This window comes from Onychostoma macrolepis, unplaced genomic scaffold, assembly GCF_012432095.1.
Source record: "Onychostoma macrolepis isolate SWU-2019 unplaced genomic scaffold, ASM1243209v1 Scaffold166, whole genome shotgun sequence".
Classification (NCBI taxonomy): Eukaryota; Metazoa; Chordata; class Actinopteri; order Cypriniformes; family Cyprinidae; genus Onychostoma; species Onychostoma macrolepis.
Genome location: NW_026704671.1, coordinates 1 through 8,534, shown reverse-complemented (window position 1 = coordinate 8,534; position 8,534 = coordinate 1). Strand labels below are relative to the sequence as shown.

At 34.0% G+C, this 8,534-nt stretch overlaps 1 long non-coding RNA gene across 1 annotated transcript; it reads left to right on the top strand.

The window, feature by feature from the left end:
- Positions 1-374: 374 nt before the first annotated feature.
- LOC131535148 (uncharacterized) lies at positions 375-740 on the top strand. Its single transcript, XR_009269540.1, has 2 exons — positions 375-426; positions 512-740. It is a non-coding gene; the product is annotated as an uncharacterized LOC131535148 (long non-coding RNA).
- The last annotated feature ends 7,794 nt before the right edge of the window (positions 741-8,534 follow it).

Here is an 8,534-nt window from a genome sequence, read left to right as displayed (position 1 = left end):
ATTTAATAAAGTGCAGTGGACACATATCCCACTTGCAATGTATTCAATTGAATGGCTATAGTAGGTTAGTGGGATGATTGTCCACCAACCTATTAAACCGAACCATACAATAAACTGCAAGTGGACACATATCCCACTTGCAATGTATTCAATTGAATGGCTATTTAATAAAGTGCAAGTGGACACATATCCCACTTGCAATGTATTCAATTGAATGGCTATAGTAGGTTAGTGGGATGATTGTCCACCAACCTATTAAACCGAACCATACAATAAACTGCAAGTGGACACATATCCCACTTGCAATAATATGCATGATATTGTGTTCATATCATTTCATGTTTATTTATCTCCTGCAGATTCTACACAGAGAAGGAAAAGTTCTGCTCTGATCCAGATGCGCTCTGGATTAAAACCGTCTGAAAGGTACAACTCTAATATTAATATGACATGTTAATATAATGCTTATGTACTGATTTAAAAACTCATAACATGATAATCTTTCCTCCAGGTCTGAAGGAGATTGTGGACTGAGCAAATGGAGGCCTAGAGGATGCTGCAAATCTATCTATATATTAATAAATCTATCTATTAAAAAGAGAATATATATATATATTATGCATGTTTATTTAAGCAAAACAAATTACTATTAGATCCTCTTTTGCTTATGTGAATGTTAAGAGATGTTTAATTGCTTTGTTTAATCTGCTTTAAAATTAAAATGCAATTTTTGAAAAATACCCATTCAAACTGTGCTTCTTTTCACAAAAACATTCAGACTTTTGGACTGTATTTAATCATATTTAAGCTGAATCATTAAAGAAATACTTCACACAAAAAAGGGAAATTCAGTCATTATTTACTCATCCTCATGTCATTCCCAATATGTATGACTTTTTCTCTTGCGCAAGATATTATAATGATAATATAATGTTGCTTGTGAGCCCTTTTGAGGCTTTAAAGATTTAATCCACCTGTAACTGAATGGAAGTAATTAATACTGGGTGAAATATTCATCTGCCTATTGTGTTACAGTAATGGCATGTACGCCATCTAGTGGAGAACACCACCTAATGCATAGAGTAGGTCATGATGCATTTTATCAATCAAGTAAAGTGTCACCCCTGATTAGTTGACTAAAAACTGAACAAATTATAGATTTATGGGATTCATAAACAAAAATAAACATAAACAAAGTAACAGCACACCCCAAAACAAAACGTTCAAAAACAACTACACGTATCTCTAAAAGACTTAATAACATGACACAGTTTCTCAAAATTACCTTTAAAAAAGTAGCCTACCCTGGCAGCACCATAATAAAGTGGTGGTATCAGATGCTGATCACCTGGTACTTTATAATAAATAAATAAGAAACATGTGATTTTGTGTGCTGTCCATGTTTTTTCGTTTTGTTTTTTAAGGGTGTTTTTGTTGTCTGTTACTCTTTGAGAATATGTTACTCAGTGGGTTCCCTGAATGACCCTGCATTTGCAACTGAAAATATTTGGATACATCCAGTGTCGGTGCCATTCAAAATTTGAATAAATATTTAGTTGTTCATGCTGCTAAGAGAATCAGTGGTGACTTACATGCTGCAAAGTTTCAGAAGTGGCATCCACATTTAAATATGGGATCAGTCTCAGAATTGCAGTGATGAACATAATGATGACCACAGCAATGGACGGGATAAAAATATGATACTTTTTAGGAACACTAAACACATCTGGTTTTGTTGATTTCGTCAACAAACATATTCCAAACAAAGTTGCTGTACATCTCCAAGTAAACAAATTGTTTTTGTCATGGTCAAATTTCCACGAGTGTCATAGTCTGGGGATGCATGAGTGCTGCCGGCACTGGGGAGCTACAGTTCAGCAGAGCATGATCCCCTCCCTTCGGAGACTGGGCCACAGGGCAGTATTCCAACAGTATTCCAAACACACCTCCAAGACGACCACTGCCTTGCTAAAGAAGCTGAGGGTAAAGGTGATGGACTGGCCAAGCATGTCTCCAGACCTAAACCCTATTGAGCATCTGTGGGGCATCCTCAAATGGCAACCTGTGAAGCTCTGGTGAACTCCATGCACAAGAGGGTTAAGGCAGTGCTGGAAAATAATGGTGGCCGCACAAAATATTGACACTTTGGGCCCAATTTGGACATTTTCACTTAGGGGTGTACTCACTTTTGTGGCCAGCGGTTTAGACATTAATGGCTGTGTGTTGAGTTATTTTGAGGGGACAGCGAATTTACACTGTTATACAAGCTGTACACTCACTACTTTACATTGTAGCAAAGTTTCATTTCTTCAGTGTTGTCACATTAAAAGATATAATAAAATATTTACAAAAATGTTAGGGGTGTACTCACTTCTGTGAGATAATGTATCTGATTATCTCTCAAATCCTTTCCCAAAAGGTCCACGACACTCATTGGTCCACTCTTTATATTGCTAAAAAATAAAAAACAAAAAAAAGAATTTTACGCTGATCATCATATTTACCACATTTAAAAAGCATGTGCTCTACTGTTTCTAAAACATCACATTCATCACACATACCATTTTCATGTTTCCCCTTTAATGCAAGTGTTGAATTTAGTCATGTGTGTCCCAGCCTTAATCTAGAAATCATTACTTCTTCCTTTCTGCCTTCCATAAAACTGTTGTTTTTTCCCTGCTGATTTTACAGTGTTATAATACCACCTACCTGTGCTGCTATTTTCCCAACTTTGTGGCCATGGTCTTAATATTTTCCTGTTAATCACTGATTTTATCTCATTCCTTCCCAGAGGTACCTTAATGTCCACCAAATTTTGCTTCTTTTGCTAACTTAACTGTTTCATTCCCTATTATCCCGATATGTGCCAACAAAAGTATACTAAAAGTATATCAAAAGTATACTCTGCTTTCAATCTGTACTACAATGCATAAATTTCCACTAGCAGGTTTTCTTTATCAGTTTTTGTGGACATTATACTTTGAGAGCTGATGAGGAACCTGAGCAAACTAAAATCCTATTTGGCTTAATCTGTTCGTCCCATTGCAGTCCTATTATGCAGTTAATGCTGTTGCGTATACAGACAATTTGTCACTAATCTTAAATTTATTTTTGTCTTAAATCTTGGAATGTACACTCCTATACCAACTTGATTGATTGGATCTTTAGATCCATCTGTATAAATCTATATAAAAGAATTTTAAAAATTCTCACTATTACTATATCCTTCTTTTTCCTGGGCATCCAAAAATCTCACTTCAACAATAGGTTCAGGAATATTCCATAATGGCACACCATTTAAAGGCATGTTAGGACAGCTTACTTCATTCTCCAGATCACAATCCTTGACCAAATGTTCATATTTCCATCCAAAATTATTTCCCCATTCTTTTTATATTCCCAACAATCGTTCAAAACTGTGCATGTACGATGTCTCTTATCACTACCCTGAACGTTAACCCAGCCAGACCAACTTTTCTATTTACTTAGCTATATGACAACACTCGTATGGTTGAGCAATATGGGCCTCATTCATTCATGAAACACGAGCAGAACGAAATTTTGTGTAAATCGTTCGTAAGCCGTTCTGACGTAAATTTTCGGATTCATAAAATGTTTGTATTTTCAAAGCATTAGTTGCTACGAAAGAAATTTACACCTACTCCCTACCACGTGTAAATGGTGCGTTCTGTGTTCTTTTTGGCAAACTGATGACACTGAATTTTGATGCACTGCCATTATAATAAGGGGTTTGACTTTTTTTGTTTGTTTTTTTTGTAGCTGAGAGTTGATAAACTGTTTTGCTCCAGTTTAGCTTCGGGTAGAACCACAGTTGCCAACTCTGGTGAGACAAATAAGCAACCGCAGCTTCAAAAACAAGCCCAAAACAAGCCCTATATATATATACTTTTTTTTTTTTTGGATGATTATTTATTATCATCAATATTATTTATTATCAATTATTTATTACCAATAAATGAGCCTGCAACATATTAAACTGAAACCAGCAGAACAGAAGCTCTTTTACAAAAATTAGCAAACTGCAACAAAAGTGGGAACAAAACTGATCTCCAATCACCTGTGAGCAGAAAAGGATTGGAGAGATGGAAAAGGAGAAAAACACAAGAGCTTCAAAGGGAAGCTGTAACATAGCCATATATTTATAGCCTAAAATATATAGGGGTCATTCTATGGAAATGTCCATTTTTCCGTCCCTACCCTTTACAGAAATATTACACTTGAAAAACAATTTTTATATTTTAAAATTAAACAATGTGTTATTTGAACAATTACACCGTCTTGAGCCATTAATGTGGCAATATCTGTTTTAATTAATTATAAGAATTCCAAGCACCACAAAACTGCCCGTCCCCATAGTCATGTACAGAGGAAAGTGCTTTATTTTGAGGTCCAAAACAGGTTTTTACCATTTAAAATAAAATAATGTATACGTAACTATCAAATAAATGACATAAAAACTAAATGCCAAATAAATATTATAGAAAAACATATATTAAAAAATATTATATTAAATTATATATTAAATTATAATATGTATTATATTTAAAAAAGAAAATAGTATATTATATAATATTATTAAAAACTATTATAAAAAAGATTTTAAAAAATCATTAAGCTGTCATTTATGTGTATTCATGAAGTCAAAAGGTAATCTAATAATGTGGTCTAAGTTTAAATGTTACAAAAGAAATACATTTTAAGACATCTTGCCACACCAGACTATTCGAACCAAATGTATTTACTCAGTATTAGGATATGACTACGTGTTTTTATTACAGCCAGCGATAATTAATACATTACAAAAACATTGTAAAAAATTAGGCTAAAAGAAAGTCATCCCACTCCTTTACGTCTACTTCTGTCATCGCTTGGATTCTTTTCTCCTTCTTTTGAATTTGGAACATTTGGCAAATTACGCCACGGCACTTGTATTATTGCACTGGTTGGCTATCACAGAGTGTCAATCAATGCACTGGAGAATACGGCGAACATAAATATAGAAGCGAAGTTGCTTGTTAGATTTCCTAACAAGCAACCATATATTTTGCTTGTTAAAACCGCAACCCGCGACCAGGGATTTTTACGCAATTTTACATAAAAAGAAGCTTGTCTCTGTTACTTTTTAGCCAGCTGTCCAATCAATGGAGGAGGGGCGGGACAAATACTACACCAACCAATCATCCTACTTGTACAACAACTGAACAACAATAGAGAAGTTAATATTACTGGTTACTGTATTTTTATATTCAGTAATATTCTTCAAAATGAGATACTAGTAATACGTTACTGCCTTTGATATTCCACTTCATAGCAACCAAATCGACAGCTGAAAAAACAAAAAAAATTACAGTCTATGAGAAAAACGCTATGCCATTTACTCCTATATTTACGAAAGTTTCATGAATGAGGCCCATGAAAAATCATCCTGCTAGGTCTAAAAAAATTTTTTTTTTTTTTAAAACATAGTAAACTTACTATAGTGAATCAGGATAGGATAAAAACATATTCTGGACGTATAGACTAATTATTTAAATTTTGTTAATTTTGAACAAAAAAGTTACATAGTGTAAATTCAGCAGTTGAGAGCTTATTGTAAAGTGTTGCCCATGTTTTAATATATTCATTTAGTTTTTATACACTGATTTTTGAAATCAGCCTTCCAGTCGTGGGATGTGTTCCAGTGACCGTGTTCCAAGCTGTCAGAAAAGGATGCCATCATGATGATAAACTGAAACAGTGTCTTGCATTTCAGAAGAATCTGACAGTATGAGCATCTAAGTGTGGCAATATTGTGAAATGGAAAACTTGACCTGCATGCCATCCCACCAGCTGCAAAACTCCCCAACAAACCTCAAACCTCAATCAGCTCTTCCTTCCTAGTTTGCTTCATTTGACAACTGGCCGGCCTTACAAGATATAATATATTTTAAAAAATAAAAAATAAAAACAGTCTGTTGATACGCTGAATTATCCTATTGGCATATTAAAAATAAAATGCTTTTTCAGCATACACAGAATTTATATCAGTTAAATGACTGACAGCAAGATTAGAAATGAAATATCATACAAGAAGAATCCCCCATCAAACAGAGATTCCCCCATCGACATTTACATATATTAATTTAGCACTTGACATTTACACCTACTATCACAAATGAAATCCCTCCCAATATAAATTACACGGAAAGCCAGATATAAGTAGTGATAAAACAGAAAAATGATGAAATCATCTACAAAATAAACGTGGCAATGGACAGGATGCAGCCCATGCAGTTTAAGTTCCGCCTTATTGAGTATTTAAGGCAACTAGTAAGTGTCTTGATTTTATTCTCTCTGACACAAGAAGTGAGAGTTGAAGATCGACTGTCTGTGACAATGGAGACACGAAGGATCCTCATGAGGAGTTTGGCTGTTGCGGTGGTCATCGCATCTGTGATCTGCACTACAACAGGTGAAGAGCTTTAACTGTTTATACATTATTAAATCTGATGGAATGATGCAGAATATTGAGGTTCATTTGGTTCTTCTATCTTAGCGGAAGATATCAAGGTGGTGAACTCATGCTGTACTAAAGTCTCAGCTGCAGTGGTGACTGATCCCATCATCAGTTTCAGGTTTCAGCGTGAAAGTCTTCCATGTGTGAAGGCCGTCATGTAAGAATCACAGTTCCTCTCTAAAGAAAACATGTCATGATTAGACATCAACAGCATCTGATGTTATATTTCTGTATTTTCAATGTTTTCATTGTCTTTGACAGCTTTGAGACGGAGCGGGAGAGTTCTGCTGTGATCCTAAACAACGATGGGTGCGGAGAAAGTGAAGCAGTTTCTGTAAGTTAAACCCAACAAGTTTGCTGAAACATAGCAACATTAAAAGTTTATAAAGTGTTTTGATGTGCATTTAGTATAGTATTCTTGTATTCATGCTGTTTAATTTTGTTTGTTGTTTTTACAGCCATCTCAAAAAAAACTGAGCTCCTTTGGGAGGATCTGCACAAGCAACTGTCAGCTTATTATGAATCATGAACGTCTAAAAGTAATGAGAACACATCTCTAGGAAGTTACAACTTTTAAAACTATTTTTAAAATTTTAAATATGAGAAAAATGACATTTAGCTGTTGTATTCGGAAAATGTTTCTAACTTATACATATTTCAATTGAATATTTAAAATAGTATATGTTGTCAAATACATGTAGTGCAATTTGACTGACAGTTCAGAAACTGAATTATAGTGAAACTGTTTCAAAAGTGGTTTAAATAAAATATTAGTATATATTATATTTCACATTGAAATATATTTCGCGCAATGTGGTAATGGACTTGTGTCATTAACTCAAGTGTCAAGAAGGCTGACGCAAGTCTGAGTGAATTTTAGACTGATTTGTATGAGAACATCTGGAATTTTTTGTTATTTGATGAAGCAAATGAACAACTGCAATCTGGAACAACAAATAAACTGATCAGCATCTACTGGTTTTGCTTGTGGTTGATGTTTCTGAACGTGTGTAAGAGGTCCTTCCTCAAACATGAAGACATATTTTCTCTTTAGCATCTTTATTCTTTTCTTCACGGCTGGTTGCAGGTTATGTACTATTTATTGCTATGTATTGTACCTTGTACTACTGATTATGTATATTTCATCCATCATCAAATGTTAAAGTGCATGAGTAACTTGGTACAGTATAAACCTGAGTGCCGACAATGAGAAAGTATTTTTTCCACATATTCATGTATGTTTGACTTCTCTGCTTAATTTACATCAATACCAAAATATCATCAAGCCACATATTTAAGACATAGTTGGACTTGGACATTCCTTGAACTTGCATTTTTATATCCCAGGAGTTAATTTTTATTCAACAGATTTACTTTTTTTCCTGTCATATGAAGGTAAAGTCTGTAAAAAATAGTGTTCAGTGTACTGTTAATCTGAAGAAATCTTTCTCTCTTAAGTTGTATATTTTACTGTAATACTCTTGGCTCTTTAACTATAAAAATATGAATAATATTATTTTTTTCCAATTTATTCCATTTTCACCACCCTAATTTCTTCCACGAAATGTTACTAAAAACAATACATAATGTGAGATGTGGTAGAAATGTTTTTCTGGAGAAAAACAAAACAAACAAAAAAACAGAGCCAAACGTCCTTATACCGTATAGTTGAAGAAACACCCAGTTTCTCCAGTTCAATCTAATTGCACATCAAAGATTGAACATTATTTCAATATATATACATTATTTCCATCTGACTGCTACTATACACTCTTAGAAGAGATTGAACCTTTAGAGTTCAAAAAAGAACTTTAAAGTGCAAATATGAACTTCTAGCTATCAAAAAGGTTCAAAGTTGAACTCAAAGGTTCTATAATGATCCACTGGTTATTTAGCAATTCTTTTTAAACCTTTGTTGTGGTAAAAGGTTCATATTAGAACCTAGCATAGTTAAGGTTCTTTCATGAACCTTTTCTAAGATGTACTGTAAAGACTAGACTGAGTACAGTTAGAACAC